General features: G+C 41.4%; 1 protein-coding gene across 1 annotated transcript in view; it reads left to right on the forward strand.

The window, feature by feature from the left end:
* Window positions 1-22,359, forward strand: part of znf385b (zinc finger protein 385B) — a 173,366-nt gene continuing 151,007 nt past the window's right edge. The window contains exon 1 of the mRNA XM_014165173.2: window positions 1-88. The gene's annotated coding sequence lies outside the window, so the exon portion shown is untranslated. The remainder of the gene's footprint in view (window positions 89-22,359) is intronic.

The raw sequence follows: 22,359 nt of genomic DNA on the forward strand, positions 1-22,359 counted from the left end.
GGAGAAGGCATTTGGAATAACCGGCCGGCAAGCAGCAAGAACAGAACGGAGACCGTTTTACTTTCCTGACACCCAAGCCTAACCACAGGTAAGTCAATAAACTGCAAGACGTGATTGATTATGAAATGCATTCGATCGCATTTCCTTGTATTTTACAGCGAAAATGTGCAAGGTAAATAGATGGAGTCAATGGGAAGTTTCATATTTCTATTTCCACTAATAGGGCAACCAGTAAAAAAATGTTCTTCACTTTTCACTAAAAGAATATATAAGGGGCATTTTGCTTTAATTTACGCTAAGATTAGTCTAGTTTTGGAATCTATTTTCTTAGGTAAAAGTTATCTGGACGTTTTAGATTGCAATAAAATCGTTTCTTTATTATTTGTCATTACAATTTGAAAGCGCGCTTGTCGGCTCTGTGATATGCGACCAAGTTATGTCAACTGAGCATCGTAGTGCATAGTTTATATTCTGCGGACCTGTAATGCACGTGTTATTAATACACCAGTAGAGGTTATTTCTTACATTTGTCTCGGCTCTTGCACACATGCCACCTGTTAGGAAATACATCGATGGCATAGTGTTAAGTATATCATTTCCTTGGTGGCTAAATAGGACATGCATTTATTCCAAAAAAGAAGGAAATCAAATACAAATAAATCTCTCCATCTAATTATTAGGTTTTAGTTTCTACAGCTACAGTGACCGTTTGGCGCAGGTCAGTCCACCTTGATTGTAGGCAATGCGTGAGATAGAAGACTGTCTGCGAAGACTGATAGGCTAACGGTTTCGTTTTGTGTAGCCTAGTGATAATGTTGTCAATCAATGGGCTACATTCCTTTATACAAATCCATTATTCCGACGTAAGGTCATGGGTTTTGTTGTCTGTTAGGCTATGTGTTTTGCTTCAGTGGAAGAACTGTTTTGCCTACAGTGCCCAGAATGCTGTTTGAAAATGTTAGAATAAGTGGATGAGACTGCAGCAGTCACCAATAGCTATATTCACTTTTTTTAACCTTGTTTGACATTGACACATAATTTTCTATACACGTTTTATTGCAGGATAGAATGAAAAAAAGTGATTTAGTTCTGTCCTTGAGCTGTTCTTGTCTATTCATGTTCTGTATAATGTCATGTTTCATGTTTTGTGTGGACCCCAGGAAGAGTAGCTGCTGCTTTTGCAACAGCTAGTGGGGATCCTAATAAAATACCAAAATACCAAGTCACAACCATTTTTTATATACCGTTTATGGAGTATCTGTGGGTGCGTGTATGTGTGTGTGTGTTTTTATGTGTATGTGTGCTTGTGTATGCCTGTGTGTGTGGTGTGTATTTTGCATTGACATACTGATTAGGACCTGATCTATCTGTGGCCTGGTGACCTGGCATGTTCTGAGTGTGTTGTTCTGCCACCTGTCTGCCCGGCTGCCAACCATCACTCTTGGCAGGCAGGCTGAGGAGGAGCACATTGTTTTGTCATGGTTGCTTATTGACGACACCAATGGAGTACAGAGAGATTTTATTGAGTGTGTGGGGCAATGAAAGGTGTGTGTGTGTGTGCCTGCGTGCGTGCGTGTGTGTGGGGAGACAGAGAGAGACAGAGAGAGGGAATGGTTGTTTTCATTGTAACAAAATGGACTGGCTTTATTCAGTTGCAAACTATCATGCCAATCTCATGGACTGACACTCCTTGTATCTATAACTCGTATTATCCCCAGCACCATTCCTCAATTCCAAATCAAGTGGTGCGGGGCTGTCGTTGGGCTGAAACACAAACTCAGGATTGGGGCTTTAATCGCCATCTATAATAAAGTCAACAGCTATTATTACTGCACACTTTGCTACTGTGCAGACTCTTAGGATAGGATAGGCATATGTGATCCCTGTCCCTATCCCTGTCCCTGTCCCTACCCCTGTCCCTGTCCCTATCCCTGTCCCTGTTGTTTGACTGCTGCTGCTGTGCAGTGAGATGAGATGGCTTTTACTGGCAGACCTGGGTGAAAATTATAGTTGAAATCTTTCAAATGCTTCTTAGCGTTTGCTTTTAGTGCACTATATAGGGAATAGGGTGCAGACTGTAATTAGTCCCATTCTGTCTGGTATGATTTATAGAGCATCCCTCTCAGTGTGAAGGTGATCTATAAGATACTGAAAAACAGTCTGGATCCCAAATGGAACCCTATTCCCTATATCAGGCCTGGGCAATTCCAGTCCTCGGGGGTAACACTTTTCCCCCATCCCTAGCAAACACACCTGATTTAAACGAATTGCATTTTTAACTGAAGATCATGATTAGTTGATTGTTGGAGTCAGGTGTGTTAGCTGGGGCTGGGAAAAAGTGTGACACCAATCAGGGCCCTGAGGACTGGAGTTGTCCAGGCCTGCCCGGACGGGAGTTGCCCAGGCCTGCCCTATATAGTGCACTACTTTTTTACCAGAGCCTTATGGGACACAGCACTGTATATTCTCTTCAGCCCTCCACCTGTTCTCTCCTGAAGCTCTGGTTGTAATCATTCTCAGTGTATTGGAAGCAATGAGATTGACACTGTTGACAATGATATGATGAGCCTTGTCTAGGAGCACAACACTACTGTTTCACACCCACTTTCTAGGTATGATATGTATGAGTGATGCTGACTCTAATCAATGCATTTGGTACATTACAAACAGTACATTACTTCAGTACATTACTGTAAGATGTTTTCTGGTCAAGGTTACATAATTATACAAACTGTTGACGAAGTGGAATGAATTGTTGGTTGGTTTGAATATAAAATATGTTTACACACACACCTCTCTCTCTATCCCTCTCTGAGCCCAGGGGCTGCCTCTCGTAAAGTGGTCAGGAATGGGGCAGAAACTAATACATAGCCACCCCACCTCTACAGCACATCTCTACGGAGTTTAACAAATGATAACCAGGAGACTGAGTCTGCATCCGAAATGGCACCCCATTCCCTATCTAATATATACCTACATAGTGAATAGGGTGCCAATTGGGATATAGCCTAGGATGGAGGGATGGAGAGAAATATGGAGGGAAGTTCAGCTGCTCTAAGTAATTACACTGAACAAAAATATAAATGCAGCATGTAAAGTGTTGGTCCCATGTTTTATGAGCTGAAATTAAAGATCCCAGAAATGTTCCATACGCACAAAAAGCTTATTTTTCTCAAAGGTTGTGCACACATTTTTTTTTACATCTCTGTTAGTGAGCATTTCGCCTCTGGCAAGATAATCCATCCACCTGACAGGTGTGGCATATCAAGAAGCTGGTTAAACATCATGATCATTATAAAGGTGCACTCTAGATCACTCTAAAATGTGCAGTTTTGTCACACAACCCAATGCCACAGCGGTTCACTGATGTCATCGTTGTAAACAGAGTGCCCCATGGTGATGGTGGAGTATGGTATGGGCAGGCATAAGCTATGGTCAACTAACACAATTACATTTTATCGATGGCAATTTGAATGCACAGAAATACAATGACAGATCCTGAGGCCCATTGTGAGGCCCATTTCTTTTAAGGTATCTGTAACTAACAGATGCATATCTGTATTCCCAGTCATGTGAACTACATAGATTAGGGCCTAATTATGTGACTTCAATTGACTGATTTCCTCATATAAACTGTAACTCTGTTAAAATCTTTAAAATTGTTGCATGTTGCATTTATATTTTTGTTCAGTATAGCAGGATGGAGGGAAGGACAAGGCTGGAAGGTAGAGGAAAAGAAGAGAAGAAAGAAGTAGAGTGTTCTTCTTTCTTTCTAAAGGGGTAATGAATCATACAGTGTCGTTCCTGACAGGACTAGGGCGTTAGGTCCTATTTCAGGAGAAACAGAAAGTGAAAAGGAACACTGTCTGCCTGAGAACATCCAATAAAGATTTGATGTGTGAAATCCATGCTACATACTTTGATATGCCATTTAGCTGATGCTTTTATCCCAAGCAACTTACAGTACCACAGGTGCATATATATTTTATATGTGACCCCAGAGGGAATTGAACCCATAACCCTGGTGTTGCTAGGAGCTTGCTCTTATTAACTGAACCACACAGTATTACACATTACTTTTTATTTTCTTCTTGCATGTTTGTTTTCGTTACTACTTCCATTTCACCTCTGACTTAAACAGCTTATTTCACCCTATGGTTCTTTCTTTCAAATGGCCTTTTAATTGCTCCCCTGCCTCTGGTCTTGTCAGGTTGTCTCATTGGCCACAATACTGTGTGGTTCACTGGCATGACATCCTCCAACTAAGCTCTCTTTATGCATGTCTTATTTCTCTGTTGTTTGTTTGTCTCTTTCTCAAAATGCTAATGCTAACCCCTGACCCAGCATGGCACAGCTAGTACACTGCCACGGGCTGGCAGGATATATGCTCATTTCGACATTTTCTTCTTGTCAGGAATTAAAGTTCATATTCTACAGCTTCTAATCTAAAACATTAAGATGAGTACTCATTGCAAAGGCAATACAGATCGTCAGGGGATGTAACTTTGCGTTTCAGTACTTGACGTGTAATTTATGTGTCATGAGTTTCTTGACTCTACACTATTATGGAACGATATGCAATACCTCAAATATGGTCGCGCTACCAGTAGAATGAACACATAGTAAAAACAGCACAGCAGGAAGCAGAAAAGATGAGGGCCTGTCTCCGAGTAGGAGTGTTGATGTACAGTATAGAATCAGGTCCCCGCTCTTATTCATTATGATTTAAAAGACAAAACTGATCCTAGATTAGCACCCCCTACTCTGAGACTCATTGTGAATACGGGTCTAGGAGGCAAGGCCGTAACATAACAAGCATCTACTGAGACATGCCAGAACCACTAACAGGACATACAGTGCATTCGGAAAGCATTCAGACCCCTTCACTTCTTCCACATTTTGTTACGTTACAGCCTTATTCTAAAATTGATGTTTTTTTACCTCATCAATCTACACACAATACCCCATAATGACAAAGCAAAAACAGGTTTTTGAAATGTTGGCACATTTATTAAAAAGAAAAAACTGAAATATCACATTGACTTAAGTATTCAGACCCTTAATCAGTACTTTGTTGAAGCACATGGCAGCGATTACAGCCTCAAGTCTTCTTGGGTATGACGCTACAAGCTTGGCACACCTGTATTTGGGGAGTTTCTCCCGTTTTTCTCTGCAGATCCTCTCAAGTTTTGCCAGGTTGGATGGGTAGTGCCGCTTCACAGATATTTTCAGGTCTCTCCAGAGATGTTCAATCGGGTTCAAGTCCGGGCTCTGGCTGGGCCACTCAAGGACATTCATAGACTTGTCCAGAAGTCACTCCTGCATTGTCTTGGCTGTGTGCTTCGGGTCATTGTCCTGTTGGAAGGGGAACCTTCACCCCAGTCTGAGGTCCTGAGCGCTCTGGAGCAGGTTTTCATCAAGGATCTATCTGTACTTTGCTCCATTCATCTTTCTCCTGACTAATCTCCTAGTCCCTGCCTCTGAAAAACATTGCCGCAGCATGATGCTGCCACCACCATGCTTCACTGTAGGTATGGTGCCAAGTTTCCTCAAGACGTGACACTTGGCATTCAGGCTAAAGAGTTCAATCTTGGTTTCATCAGACCAGAGAATCTTGTTTCTCATGGTCTGAGAGCCCTTTAGGTGACTTTTGGCAAACTCCAAGCGGGCTGTCATTTGCCTTTTTACTGTCCATCTGGCCACTTTATCATAAAGGCCTGATGGGTGGAGTGCTGCAGAGATGGTTGTCCAGTCCTTCTGGAAGGTTCTCCCATCTCCACAGAGGAACTCTGGTGCTTTGTCAGAGTGACCATCGGGTTCTTGGTCACCTCCCTGACCAAGGCCCTTCTCCCCCGATTGCTCAGTTTGGCCGGGTGGCCAGCTCTAGGAAGAGTCTTGGTGGTTCCACACTTCTTCCATTTAAGAACGATGGAGGCCATTGTGTTCTTGGGGACCTTCAATGCTGCAGAAATGTTTTGGTACCATTTCCCAGATCAGTGCTTCGACACAATTCTGTCTCAGAGCTCTACGGACAGTTCCTTCACCCTCATGGCTTGGTTTTTGCTCTGACATGCACTGTCAACTGTGGGACCTTATATAGACAGGTGTGTGCTTTTCCAAATCATGTCCAATAAATTGAATTTACCACAGGTGGACTCCAATCAAGTTGTAGAAACATCTCAAGGATGATCAATGGAAACAAGTTGCACCTGAGCTCAATTTTGAGTCTCATAGCAAAGGGTCTGAATACTTATGTAAATAAGGTATTTCAGTTTTTTGTGTTTTATAAATTTCCTAATATTTCTAAAACCTTTTTCACTTTGTCATTATTGGCTATTGTGTGTAGATTGATGCAGAATTTTACTTATTTAATCCATTTTAGAATAAGGCTATAACGTAATAAAATTTTGGAAAAAGTCAAGGGGTCTGAATACTTTACGAATGCACTGTATCCTGGATGAGAAGTTAAAATAAGCTGTATTTTGAAAAATAGACCGGTACCCAGTTTGCTTTCTCTCTCTGAGTGGGTGCTACATTGCTACTGTAGCCACTGACTGAACAGACGCAGTCTGTAACATCCTCTTGTTCCCAAGGCTGTAATGTGGAGCCAGAGTGTGGTCCCTGCCAGACACTGGTCTGTATGTCCAAGTAAAACTGGGTTCATATACTGCTTGGAATAATTTCAAATACTTAAGCTGGTGTTTGATTGATCTTGCCTGGTGCAATGAAACCAATAGAATATTGCAAAAGTGCAAATCCCACCCACCTGGCACTCTTGGCAGGCCAAGCAGACGCTCAGTACCAGAACTTTCATTAAACCACAGGTTAAGAAAAAGCCTGTCAACTACACACACAGCCAGAGCTGGATACTGATCCAATCAGGAGTGTGTTTTTAACTTCAAAATGCAACAGCTGATACATTTTCAGTTTTACATGTATTTATTTATCACAGGAGTTTTAGTATGCAAACGTCAAGAGCCATGCGTCCTCCGAAACACAACCCTGCCAAGCTGCACTGCTTCTTGACACACGGCTTGCTTAACCCGGAAGCCAGCCACATGTGTCGGAGGAAACACTGTACAACTGACGACTGGAGTCAGCTTGCATGCACCCGGCCCGCCACAGGAGTCGCTAGAGCGCGATGGGACAAAGAGATCCCGGCCAGCCAAACCCTCCCCTAACCCAGACGACGCTGGACCAATTGTGCGCAGCCTCATGGGTCTCCCGGTCAAAATGTACATCAAAACTAGACGTTAAACTGATGTTAGTGCCCAGTGGGCTATAACCTCAGTTGAACATTTGTATTATTTGATTAACTTTACCACCTTTTCCTCTGTTGATATCTTTTTCTGGTTCCTGATATCTTTTTCTGGCCCTTTTACTATCTCCGGGGTTCTAGACGAGAGACTGACATACTATTCCTCAACCTACAAACTGTCAATGTGGTTTACAGGGAAAAACAGCTTTTCTTGTGGGTTCTGAGTTGAGTGAATCCTTTAGTGTTTTAGCTTACTCATGCAGGAGTGAACCTGGTTAAATATATATGTGTTTTAATTATTCAGGGAATTCTTGACATAAGAGTTTCAGTGAGATGATCTGTTGAATCTTAGTTACCACTGACAATGATGCGGTTGTATTTTTTTTACATTTGATTTTTGAACTTCAGAAGGTACTTATTAATCACTTTCACCTCAATTAAAATTGCCCACAGACAGTTGTGACTGTACTGCCACACCTTGATTCAAAGCAGACATGCTGCCTGACACTGACTGGGAAAATAATGCCTCATGTCATCTTTTTCTCTCACATTTGAGTCCTTAATCACTTTTCCGCTCAATATTACCTTAGTTGTTGTAGCATCAGCACCTTCTTTTCAATTAACATTACCCTAGTTGTTGTAGCATCAGCACCTTCTTTTCAATTAACATTACCCTAGTTGTTGTAGCATCAGCACCTTCTTTTCAATTAACATTACCCTAGTTGTTGTAGCATCAGCACCTTCTTTTCAATTAATATTACCCTAGTTGTTGTAGCATCAGCACCTTCTTTTCAATTAACATTACCCTAGTTGTTGTAGCATCAGCACCTTCTTTTCAATTAACATTACCCTAGTTGTTGTAGCATCAGCACCTTCTTTTCAATTAACATTACCCTAGTTGTTGTAGCATCAGCACCTTCTTTTCAATTAACATTACCCTAGTTGTTGTAGCATCAGCACCTTCTTTTCAATTAATATTACCCTAGTTGTTGTAGCATCAGCACCTTCTTTTCAATTAACATTACCCTAGTTGTTGTAGCATCAGCACCTTCTTTTCAATTAACATTACCCTAGTTGTTGTAGCATCAGCACCTTCTTTTCAATTAACATTAACCTAGTTGTTGTAGCATCAGCACCTTCTTTTCGTATGGATTTCAATAAAGAGTGATTGAGTCAAATCGGGTAAAAAAGTGCAAAACATTGCAAAAATCAGTTTGAAGATTTTCACTCTATCAAACCTGTGAAAAATATGGGAGAAGTGAAAATCGGCAAGGAAGCAACATTAAGTTATGTGTAGAATGATTTGTATTGAGAGAGAGAGAGAGAGAGAGAGAGAGAGCAAGAGAGAGAGCGAGAGAGAGTGCGAGAGAGAGAGCGAGAGAGAGCGCAAGAGAGAGAGATAGAGAGAGAGAGAATGGCTCAGTGACAGCTGGGAAACATTACAGCACCTCTAATCCTTTCAACACTGACACCACAGTGCCACGCAGGACACACACACACTCCGCTGACGTAATAGGAAACACACCACGTTAACCATATCCTGATACTGACCGAGAAACTGAGAGAGGGTCGGCTGCAGTCAGTAGGCCACACACTCACGTTCACACACACACGGACGTCTTATACAACCACTGCGAATAGAACATGTCCACGGTCAGTCCCTGACATCTGCACTGCTTTGGAACCGGGTCAATAGAAAAGGCCTTTTAATAGGAACATTAAATGGAGTGTAGCATACAAGTGTACCACAGAGGGTTTTAAATAGAGTTGAACATACTGTAGGTTGTGTCCCAAATGGCACCCTATTCCCTATATAGTGCAGAGGGCCCTGGTCAAAACTAGTGCACTATAAAGGGAATATGGTGCCATTTGGGATGTAGCCATAGTCCCATATGGCAGGTGGACCACAGAGGTTAGCACAGAGTTGAGTCCTCGTTCTACTTCCTCTAACTTGCCCTCCTTACTTTCCCGTCCCTCAGCCTCAGGTACGTGTTGCTGTCTGGGAGTAACATTACAAGGATCATGAATACTTCCATTAGCTGAAGTGCGCTGCTGTTAAATTATTTGTGGTTCCACTAGATCAGTGGTTTCCAAACTTTGTATAGTCCCATACCCCTTCAAACATCCAACCTCCAGCTGCGTACCCCCTCTAGCACCAGTGTTAGCGGACTCTCAAATGTTGTTTTTTGCCATCATTGTAAGCCTGCCACACACACACACTATATGATACATTTATTAAACATAAGAATGAGTGTGAGTTTTTGTCACAAGCTCTTATAGGACCAGGGCACAAATAATAATATAATAAAAATCTATAATTTTGCTCTTTATTTAGCCATCTTACATATAAAACCTTATTTGTTCATCAAAATTGGTGAATAACTCACCACAGGTTAATGAGAAGGGTGTGCTTGAAAGGATGCACATAACTCTGCAATGTTGACTTGAATTGGAGAGAGTCTCAGTCTGAAATAATTTTCCACACACAGTCTGCTTGTATTTAGTTTTCATGCTAGTGAGGGCCGAGAATCCACTCTCACATAGGTACAGTAAGTGGTTGCAATAAACTCTGAGCGCAGCCCTACCCAGAAATCTGGCAGTGGCTTCTGATTAAATACAATTTTCACAGAACCGCTTGTTGCAATTTTGATGAGGCTCTCTTGTTCAGATTGGAGGCAGGGCATGAAAGGGATAACGAATCCAGTTGTTCATTTCGGGGAAAGTACCTGCGTAATTGCGCACCCAGCTCACTCAGGTGCTTCGCTATATCACATTTGACATTGTCCGTAAGCTTGAGTTAATTTGCACACAAAAATCATACAATGATGGAAAGACCTGTGTGTTGTCCTTTTTAATGCAGACAGAGAAGAGCTCCAACTTGATCATAGCCTTACATTTGTCCCGCACATTGACTATAGTTGGGGAGAGTCGCTGTAATCCTAGATTCAGATCATTCAGGTGAGAAAAAACATCACCCAGATAGGCCAGTCGTGTGAGAAACTCATCATGCAAGCGATCAGACAAGTGAAAATGATGGTCAGTAAACAAAACTTTAAGCTCGTCTCTCAATTCAAAAAGACGTGTCAGTACTTTGCCCCTTGATAACCAGCGGTACGTGGTCGCAGCCCATATCATTGCATAATGCAGAAAATACACGAGAGTTCAGGGGCCTTGCTTTAACAAAGTTAACCATTTTCACTGTACTGACCAAAACATCTTTCAAGCTGTCAGGAATTCCCTTGGCAGCAAGAGCCTCTCAGTGGATGCTGCAGTGTACCCAAGTGGCGTCGGGAGCAAATACTTGCACGCGCGTTACCACTCCACTATGTCTCCCTGTCATGGCTTTTGCTCCATCAGTACAGATACCAACACATCTTGACCACCAAAGTCCATCTGATGTCACAAAACTGTCCAGTACTTAAAAAATACCCTCTCATGTTGTTGTGGTTTACAGTGGTTTGCAGAAGAGGATGTCTTCCTTAATTGACCCCCGATAAACGTAACGGACAAATACCAGGAGCTGTGCCAGGCCCGCCACATCTGTTAACTCATCCAGCTGTAATGCATGTAATTCACTGGCTTATATGCGAAGCTGTAATTGTTTCAAAACATCTCCTGCCATGTCAGTGATGCATCATGAAACAGTGCTGTTTGATTGAGACATTGTCTGTATAGTTTTTTTGGCCTTTTCCCCCAGCATAGTCCCAGCCATATCCGCGGCAGCAGGAAGAATTAAGTCCTCCACAATAGTATGGGGCTTGCCTGTCCTAGCCACTCGGTAGCTCACCATATAAGACGCTTCTAGCCCCTTCTTATTAATGGTATATTTTGCTTTTAAACATGTCTTACTACTCGAAATGCGTCTTTATTCTCGCTCAAAAAACTCCCATGGCTTATTTTTCAAATTGTCATATTTCGTTTTCTAAACGTCTGCGCAAGACTGAAGGTTTCCCACGAGAGAGTAACGGTTAATGTGATTGGATGTTAATTATTTGACTAGGCTACCTGTATTTGACATCGTGTTGTTATTTCTCTGAACACTAGATGGTTTAATTTTATTTTTGGCAGTGAAACGAGGCTACTCAGATGAGGGAAAAAAAATCACCCAAATGTATAGCCCCGTTGGAAAATATAAATGTACTGTTTAAAAATGGGAAGACATTTTTTATTTTTGTATTTTGTATTTATACAGTTGAAGTCAGAAGTTTACATACACTTTAGCCAAATACATTTAAACTCAGTTTTTCACAATTCATGACATTTAATCCTAGTAAAAATGCCCTGTCTTAGGTCAGTTAGGATCACCACTTTAGTTTAAGAATGTGAAATCTCAGAATAACACTAGAGAGAATGATTTATTTCAGCTTTTATATCTTTCATCACATTCCCAGTGGGTCAGAAGTTTACATACATTCAATTAGTATTTGGTAGCATTGCCTTTAAATTGTTTAACATGGGTCAAATGTTTCGGGTTGCCTTCCACAAGCTTCCCACAATAAGGTGGGTGAATATTGGCCCATTCCTCCTGACAGAGCTGATGTAACCGAGTCAGGTTTGTAGGCCTCCTTGCTCGCACACGCTTTTTCAGTTCTGCCAACACATTTTCTATAGGATTGAGGTCAGGGCTTTGTGATGGTCTCTCCAATACCTTGACTTTGTTGTCCTTAAGCCATTTTGCCACAATTTGGGGTCATTGTCCATTTGCTTGGGGTCATTGTCCATTTGAAAGGCTTATTTGCGACCAAGCTTTAACTTCTTGACTGATGTCTTGAGATGTTGCTTCAATATATCCACATAATTTTCTACCTCATGATGTCATCTATTTTGTGAAGTGCACAAGTCCCTCCTGCACCCCCACAACTTGATGCTGCCACCCCCGTGCTTCACGGTTGGGATGGTGTTCTTCAGCTTGCAAGTTTCCCCCTTTTTTCCTCCAAACATAACAATGGTCATTATGGCCAAACAGTTCTATTTTTGTTTCATCAGACCAGAGGACATTTCTCCAAAAAGTACGATCTTTGTCCCCATGTGCAGTTGCAATCCGTAGTCTGGCTTTTTTTATGGCGGTTTTGGAGCAGTGGCTTCTTCCTTGCTGAGCGGCCTTCCAGGTTATGTCGATATAGGACTCCTTTTACTGTGGATATAGATACTTTTGTACCTGTTTCAACCAGCATCTTCACAAGGTCCTTTGCTGTTGTTCTGGGATTGATTTTCACTTTTCGCACCAAAGTACGTTCATCTCTAGGAGACAGAACTCGTCTCCTTCCTGAGCGGTATGATGGCTTCGTGGTCCCATGGTGTATACTTGTTTGTACAGCTGAACGTGGCACATTAAGGCGTTTGGAAATTGCTCCCAAGGATGAACCAAACTTGTAGAGGTCTACAATTCTTTTTCTGGGGTCTTGGCTGATTTCTTTTGATTTTCCCATGATGTCAAACAAAGAGGCACTGAGTTTGAAGGTAGGCCTTGAAATACATCCAGAGGTAAACCTCCAATTGACTCAAATGATGTCAATTAGCATATCACAAGCTTCTAAAGCCATGACATAATTTTCTGGAATTTTCCAAGCTGTTTAAAGGCACAGTCAACTTAGTGTATGTAAACTTCTGACCCAATGGAATTGTGATACAATTAATTATAAGTGAAATAATCTGTCTGTAAACAATTGTTGGAAAAATTACTTAGTAGATGTCCTAACCAACTTGCCAAAACTATAGTTTGTGAACAAGAAATTTGTGGAGAGATTTAAAAACAAATTTTAATGACCCCAACCTAAGTGTATGTAAACTTCCGACTTCAACTGTATATATAAGAAAAATGTGAATCAGATTTTTATTTGGCGTACCCCAGTTTGGGAATACCTGCACTACATAAAAGAGAATTGTCGTAATTGTGACTGGTTCACGGCACCTTCCTCTTTCCACTGTTCATCATCATCTTCTCTGGACCTGACAGAAATTTACATTTTACATTTTAGTCATTTAGCAGACGCTCTTATCCAGAGCGACTTACAGTAGTGAATGCATACATTTCATACAACTCATACATTTTTTTTTTCTGTGCTGGCCCCCCGTGGGAATCAAACCCACAACCCTGGTGTTGCAAACACCATGCTCTACCAACTGAGCTACAGGGAAGGCTAAATCACATCGGTCTGAAATCACTGCAGCCAGACTCTGAACATAATCTTTACTTCTGTTGTAGCCCTCTAGCCTGGAATATTTCATTTTATGTTTTACTCTAAATGTTACGATTGGAGTTTAATATTGTATGAAGCATTATTTTCCCTTTTTCAGTCTAGCTGTCTGCTTTGAATCAAAGTGCAAAGTGTGACGGATGGGCAGCCACAGATGTTGTGGCTAGTACCCTATAGCTACAGTACATATTCCTACCTCATACCCCAGCTGACCTCGCACATCACAATCAGCTCTCTAGACACACCCTTTTGCCATGCAATACTACACAGATCTCACAGAACAACACTTGTAACCTGGCTGTTTTTTAGGGATAATCTGTCCAGTCAGTGAGGATACAAATCAGTTAAATTAGATGTAATCTGATTGCAGGAAGGTTCAAATTATAGCACAAATGGCCCGGCATGTAGGTTAACAGCCAGGCTTTGTAAAGGCTATCTGTGAGTTTATTGGTCCAGGCCAGATTAGGATTACTCACCCAGAGATAATTGTGAGGTTAAATAATCCTAATACCGAATGCGTAATAGCAGTATGGATCAACATGTCCATTTCTAATGCACGGTTATGATATTGAAAATAATTTCCACCTCCATTCTGTCATTCCCTCCATTTCGTGATGTAGTGATGCAGCTAGCGTGCTAGTAAATCGCCTGTGACATGTGACCTGTGATCGTCTGTAATCCATTGGGTCTTTGTCGTTCACAAAATATGAAGCGTAGGATATTATATTATGTCACACAGCGTGAGTGATTGGTTGCCCCTCTTATGCCCCTCCTGTTACCATACTGAGGAAAATGCACATAGAGATAGATAATACACTGTTCTATTTTATTATATGACACAGCATGCCATTGGTATTTATGTGTGATAACTGATTATGTAAATTCCTGGTATTCTCCAACATGAATTTTCTATAATCCCGGAAGGATTTGATGTTTACCACAAATGTTTATTTTATTTTATCCACAATTTTTCTAGCATTTGCATTTGGTGGTGGTGTATGCATTAAATTGTTTGCTGTCTGTTTAATCTCCTGTAACTCTGTTAGTTCACTTTGCACACAGTGTTACTCCTGTTCATCTCTGCAAATAAATAGTGTCAGGACTCAGGAGCAGGCAGCACTTAAATAGTCTTCTTAACCTTCTGTTATTTTGCTGCTATCCCGGAGTTCTTGTCATCTTCTTAAAAGCCTTTGTAATTCTCAGTACGTTTGCTTGCCTCGCTTCCTCACACCTGTATTGTTGGTGGAAGCCGGCCAGTCCATTGCAAAAGGTCAACCCACATTCAGAAAAATGCTGGCTAAATAGTGGACAGAACACACATTGGGTTATTTTGACCCAGCCAGTTGGGTGACTTAGTCGGGTTGTTTTCTTTGAAGTCTGGAGGCGTGGCTTAGTAGGGCTTTGGCTTTCAGATAGTTATTTTTGGCCACCTGTGAGAGTAAATGTAATTCCTGTTCATCATGTTAAGTTTGGTCGATATAGCGTTTATACCCAATACCAGAGTATTTTGTAGTACCTTTTATATATATATATATTATATAAAAAAATATATACCTTTTTCATGATATCCAATTAATAGTTACAGTCTTGTCCCATTGCTGCAACTCGGGAGAGGCAAAGGTCAAGAGCCATGCGTCCTCCAAAACACAAAACAAGCCGCACTGCTTCTTGACTCTCTGCTTGCTTAACCCGGAAGCTAGCTACACCAATGTGTTGGAGGAAACACCGTCCAGCTGGTGACTGAGGTCAGCTTGCAGGTGCCTGGCCCGCCACAAGGAGTCACTAGAGAGCAATGGGGCAAGGAAATTCCGTCCGGCTACTGTGATGCAGTACCTTAGACTGCTGCGCCACTTGGGAGGCCCTGTACAATAATTTATCATTTGTTAACATTTTTTTTATTGTATTTTATTTATTTTTGTTAGTTTTTTTGGGGGGGTGTGGGTGTGTGTGCTACACCACTGCTTATAATTATGTTAAGTATAGCTGTAAGAAATCTAAGATGTGTCAAATAAATTATATCCAGCTCAGAGCTCCAGCTATGCGTTTGGTTTGCTAACTTGCTATCAAGATCAAGCTACTTGGTTACACCAGAGACATCCAATCCTCTCGTGGATCAAAATTCCTGTTGCATCAAAATAATACATTATTTGCTTCCCTTGTGTGCCATTTGGTAATACCGTATTCCCCGGTATGGTACAGAAACAGTATGACGTTATGAAAATCTGGATTCCACCCAACCCTAGTTTGTACACTTCTATTATTTAAACATTATAACAAAGTGATAACTATCCCAACATTGGGATATGCATAGGCACTTGAGGAACTCATACTCTTGTGTAAGCCTCATAAAACCTACAAAAGTGTCAGTGCTAAACCTTAACATGTGATGACAATACAAAAGAACATGAACTGGAATTACATTCACTATCACGGGTGGCCCAAAATAACTATTTGAAAGCAACACGGCTACTAAGCCACACCTCCAGTCTACTGATCTGACCCGGTGGGTCATCGGTCAATAACCCAGCATCAATAACCCAACAATCCAACTAAGTGACTACACTGGCTGGGTCAAAAATAACCCAACATGTGCTCTGTCCAATATTTACCCAAATCGGGTAGTTAAAAAAAAACATGGATTGCAAACTTACAGTATTTTGCTTTAAAATGCACAGCACATGGCACACTCTCCTAGTGGCTTGTTCTTGGCCCTGATTATGTAGCTCTGGCGCATACTTCAGTAGTCTGTTCTCTATAGTAGCAGCAGTAGTGGTAGTATTAGTTGTAGTTACTGTATTATCCTAGATGGGAGACTGATTTGCAGCATACTTTGGACTGGTCTGTTCCTTTGTCTGCTCCATGAGCCTTTGTGTTTGGAGCACAACTGACTAAGCCCATTTCCATCATAGAATATAGTTTCCAGTCCAACCCCCACCACCACCCTGCCACCAGGAGGAATGAGTCCCTTGTCAGGCATGCAGTGTTATCAGCGTATGTTAAGGGACACAGCCATCCATGACTTTAACACAGATTGCCCAAATTTGTTCTAGTCTCTCTAGTCGCTAGTCCTTTCAGCTACACTGCCATACTGACAGACAGACAGGCAGGACTGCACAGGCAATTACTGGGCACCATGACTTTCAGGTGTGTTCTCAGGAGGAGGAAAATCCTTCACAGAAACAGGTCTGATTTCCAACCTGTCAAAAAGCAAATGGAAATGTTTTGCCCTATTCGTTAGGTTAGTCTGCTGCTTGGGTGAGCAGCCCGAAGTGGTCAGAAATGAAGGGAAAAGTTTCAACTGTAGTCACTTTCTCTATTCAGACCAAACAGCATTCTTAGAGTTCTTTCTCTTTATGGACCAAACAACTTTTTCTCGTAATGTTCTTCTTCTTCTCTGTTCTTAGTAATGGGGTCACATTCCGCTCCTGTCTGTAGTGGGTTGTGGTTATGTGCCTCTCATGTGAATAAGCCAACCCTTCACCCCTTCACCAAGCCATCTGGTCCTCACAGCTTACAGGCAGGCCTCCCACGTTTTACCTTCCCCTTTCTCTCTCTCTCTCTCTCTCTCTCTCTCTCTCTCTCTCTCTCTCTCTCTCTCTCTCTTTCTCTCCTCTTTCTCTGTCTCTGTTGCTCTCTCTTTCTCTTAAGCTCTCTCAACTTGTATGTCACTGTGAATATCACACAGTACTTGGCAACAAAGAGTGGTGTCATCCTCCTGGACAACCTGTAAATAGATGGTATATATCGATATTTATGAACCAGACTGATGCCTTTGTCCAAGGTGACTGTCTGTCTGCCTATGAAATGGAACTCATCGCACACATACTGTATATCAGTACACACTGTGGCAAGCCGAGCACTACAGAGCACTATGGCGTGTGTCTGCTGTGGGTTGCAACAATAAAACACACACACACACACAAACACAACATGTCCTTATGCTGAGTAGCCCACAGCGGGCCATGATAAATCAAGCAAGGAAACACAGTGGGGGACAGAGAGATTGATAGCTAAAACATTGGAATCATCCTGTATGGCTCTCATTGGTTGCATTATACGTATGTATGTTTCATTAGAATTAATGTAAAACCTTTGAAATATAATCTGGCTCTGTGGGGTATTTATCCATTGTGTTATTGTCAGACTTGTCCAGACCAGACTAGACTAAACATCCACCACAGGCCCTACACTCATAACAATTAACGCTGTAAGTGTTGAATTAACACTCGTTAGTGTAAAATAACCCCCAGTGTTAGTGTTAGTAACCAGACTCAAAAGTCAAGGCAGTCTGGGAAATATGCAAATAAAGCTTTACACTAAGCAGTGTGCTAATTCAACACTGTTCAGTGTCTATTCGGGTCCACACTTTCAGTGTTAATTTAACACTGGGGAACTTGCTGTGTGTGGTTTTTATAGCTTACTTTTTGACACTTGGCAGCATACTTTTCAAACATATAGACAAATATTCCATGGCAAAAATCTCATGACAAAATGTTCCCATGTTTCTACAGAATGTCAACATCACTTTTTAGAACATCCCTTTTAGTTGTACTACTTCCATCCAGGCCTACATGAATCCTCAACGATTCTGCCCGTACCCTGAAACAGTGCTGGTTGGGTGGGCGTCAGTGAGTTGGTGTCTGCTCTGCTGTTGATGTGCGCTGAGGCTAATGTGTCATGCTTTTCCAGTACGGCTGCCCACATTGAAATCACCCCTCAAGTACATGTACTGCTGTTTTCATAAAATATGGCCAAGGTAAGCCCAGGAAGAACTGACTTAATTGTGTAGTTTAGGAAGTGATTTACCTTTTCAGACAGTTTATGTATTCCATAATAACATTGAGTTCCAATACAGTAGTTCTTTGTACCTTTACAGTATGCACTTTATGATCTCTTATTGAATAGTACATCTGGCATCAGATGTGACTCACAGAGACAAGGGCTTCTGGGGGATCTACGAGGTGTCAAGGAATATAAATAGTAAGGATTCATCCGAGTTTATCTAAATTATTGATACTGTCCTGGGTTACAGTCAGAATGATATGGATTATTGATACTGTCCTGTGTTACAGTCAGGATGATATAGATTATTGATACTGTCCTGGGTTACAGTCAGGATGATATGGATTATTGATACTGTCCTGGGTTACAGTCAGGATGATATGGATTATTGATACTGTCCTGGGTTACAGTCAGGATGATATGGATTATTGATACTGTCCTGGGTTACAGTCAGGATGATATGGATTATTGATACTGTCCTGGGTTACAGTCAGGATGATATGGATTATTGATACTGTCCTGGGTTACAGTCAGGATGATATGGATTATTGATACTTTCCTGGTGTGGAGTCAGGAGTAGGACTTCACAATATATCAAATTCATATTGAAATCACAATATTGACTTGTGCGATTTCAATTCGCAAGAGATTTAAAAAAAAAATTATGCAAACATTTTTTGTTGACGTGTGTAACATCCATTTTTATAGTTTCATTCATTTATATTTTTCCTCTTGCAGTTGCTTTCCACACACCAAGCCCGCACCGTCACTCAAGCGGCACAGTTCCTCCTCCTTGCTGTTAGATCCACTAAGAGTTTGCATCAATGATGTATACTGATCAAAAATATAAACACAACATGTAAAGTGTTGGTCCCATGTTTCATGAGCTGAAATAAAAGATCCCAGAAATGTTCCATACGCACAAAAAGCTTATTTCTCTCAAATTCTTTGCACACATTTGATTACATCCCTGTTAGTGAGGAAATCCTCCTTTGCCAAGACAATCCATCCACCTGACAAGGGTGGCATATCAAGAAGATGTACACAGGTGCACCTTGTGCTGGGGACAATAAAAGGCCACTCTAAAATATGCAGTTTTGTCACACAACACAATGCTACAGATGTTTCAAGTTTTGAAGGAGCATGCAAATGGCATGCTGACTGCAGGAATGTCCACCAGAGCTGTTTTATTATTTTTTCCCCCATTTTTCTCCCCAATTTCATCATATCCAATTGGTAGTTACAGTATTGTCCCATTGCTGCAACTCCCGTATGGACTCGGAAGAGGTGAAGGCCGAGAGCCATGCATCCTCCGAAAAACAACCCTGCCAAGCCGCACTGCTTCTTGACACAACGCTTATCCCGGAAACACCGTACACCTGGAGACCGTGTCAGCGTGTCACCCAGCCCTCCACAGGAGTCGCTAGAGCGCGATGGGACAAGGACATCCCGGCCGGCCAAACCCTCCCCTAATCGGGACGACAATGGGCCAATTGTGCGTCGCCTCATTGCACCCCTGCCCAGTTATGTTAAATCCATAGATTATGGCCTAATGAATTTATTTAAATTGACTGATTTTCTTATATGAACTGTAACTCAGTAAAATCATTGAAATGGTTGCATGTTGCGTGTATATTTTTGTTCAGTATATATAAACCCTGGATTGCTGATGCAATGTATTGGCAAAGATTATCTATTATATTATTTCTGAACCTGTGGCTCACATTTTCAACTTGAGTATCTTGACCAATTCCAGCATTTGGAAATCAGCTTATGTCCTCCCACTGCTAAAGGGTGGACATCCCTCAGTTGCTAATAACTATTGTCCTATCTCTAAACTCCCTATCCTGGCCAAAGTATATGAATCCCTAGTGAAATCACAGTTAAAAAAACGTATTAATTGCTATGGCAGTGGCAAATTACTTCATTAAGGCACTTGATAAAAAACAACATTGTGCTGCTCTGTTTGTGGATTCATCAAAGGCCTTTGATTCAGTTGACCATTAATTGTTGCTAGCTAGACTCAGAAACACTGGTCTCAGTGAAGGGGCAGTACATTTGTTTAGGAACTATCTTTCTGACAGAACACAATGTGTATATACTGACAATTGCAAGTCTAGCTTTCTTGAGATTAATAGAGGTGTGCCCCTAGCTCCTGTGTTGTTCTCAATTTTTATTTATGATTGGGAAATGGGATGCAACCAGCAAAGTTACATCTATATGCAGATGATACAGTCACATACAGTTGAAGTCGGAAGTTTATATACACTTAGGTTGGAGTCATTAAAACTTGTTTTTCAACCACTCCACAAATTTCTTGTTAACAAACTATAGTTTTGGCTAGTCGGTTAGGACATCTACTTTGTGCATGACACAAGTAATTTTTCCAACAATTGTTTACAGACAGATTATCTCACTTATAATTAATTCACTGTTTCACAATTCCAGTGGGTCAGAAGTTTACATACACTAAATTGACTGTGCCTTTCAACAGCTTGGAAAATTCCAGAAAATGATGTCATGGCTTTAGAAGCTTCTGATAGGCTAATTGACATAATTTGAGTATTTCAAGGACTACCTTCAAACTCAGTGCCTCTTTGCTTGACATCATGGGGAAATGAAAAGAAATCAGCCAAGACCCCAGAAAAAAATTGTAGACCTCCACAAGTCTGGTTCATCCTTGGGAGCAATTTCCAAACGCCTGAAGGTGCCACATTCATCTGTACAAACAATAGTACGCAAGTATAAACACTATGGGACCACACAGCCGTCATACCGCTCAGGAAGAAGACGTGTTCTGTCTCCTAGAGATGAACGTACTTTGGTGCAAAAAGTGCAAATCAATCCCAGAGCAAACGCGAAGGACCTTGTAAAGATGCTGGTTGAAACAGATACAAAAGTATCTATATCCACAGTAAAATGAGTCCTATATCGACATAACCTGAAAGGCTGCTCAGAAAGGAAGAAGCCACTGCTCCAAAACTGCCATGAAAAAAGCCAGACTACGGTTTGCAACTGCACATGGGGACAAAGATTGTACTTTTTGGAGAAATGTCCTCTGGTCTGATGAAACAAAAATAGAACTGTTTGGCCATAATGACCATCGTTACGTTTGGAGGAAAAAGGGGGATGCTTGCAAGCTGAAGAACACCATCTCAACTGTGAAGCATGGGGGTGGCAGCATCATGTTGTGGGGGTGCTTTGCTGCAGGAGGGATTGGTGCACTTCACAAAATAGATGGCATCATGAGGTAGAAAATGATGTGGATATATTGAAGCAACATCACAAGACATCAGTCAGGACGTTAAAGCTTGGTCGCAAATGGGTCTTCCAAATGGACAGTGACCCCAAGCATACTTCCAAAGTTGTGGCAAAATGGCTTAAGGACAACAAAGTCAAGGTATTGGAGAGGCCATCACAAAATCCTGACCTCAATCCTATAGACAATTTGTGGGCAGAACTGAAAAAGTGTGCGCGAGCAAGGAGGCCTACAAACCTGACTCGGTTACACCAGCTCTGTCAGGAGGAATGGGCCAAAATTCACCCAAATGATTGTGGGAAGCTTGTGGAAGGCAACCCAAAACATTTGACCCATGTTAAACAATTTAAAGGCAATGCTACCAAATACTAATTGAGTGTATGTAAACTTCTGACCCACTGGGAATGTGATGAAAGTTATAAAAGCTGAAATAAATCACTCTCTCTACTATTATTCTGACATTGAACAACTGAGTTTAAATGTATTTGGCTAAGGTGTATGTAAACTTCAACTGTATTCATGTGCTCCTTCTCTGGTTCAGGCTGTTGAGGAGCTCCAGACTGATTTTCAGTCACTGCAGGCCTCCACTTTATGGTCTCAAACTGGTCTTGAATGTACAAACAATTTACCAGAGCTAGCACTCTGCCAGAGAAGGTTAGCATTGTCACATCTGGTGGCTTATCCATTGAAAAAGTGTCATCCGACAAATACCTAGGTATTTGGTTGGATGACAATTTGTCCTTTAAAGTTCATGTGGATAATCTTATGACAAAGCTTAAGTTGAAATTGGGTTTTTATTTTCGTATTAAGGCTTCCTTCCCGCTTATGGCTAGAAAGAAGCTTGTTCAGGCCACTTTTCTCTC

Source organism: Salmo salar, chromosome ssa21, assembly GCF_905237065.1.
Source record: "Salmo salar chromosome ssa21, Ssal_v3.1, whole genome shotgun sequence".
Classification (NCBI taxonomy): domain Eukaryota; kingdom Metazoa; phylum Chordata; class Actinopteri; order Salmoniformes; family Salmonidae; genus Salmo; species Salmo salar.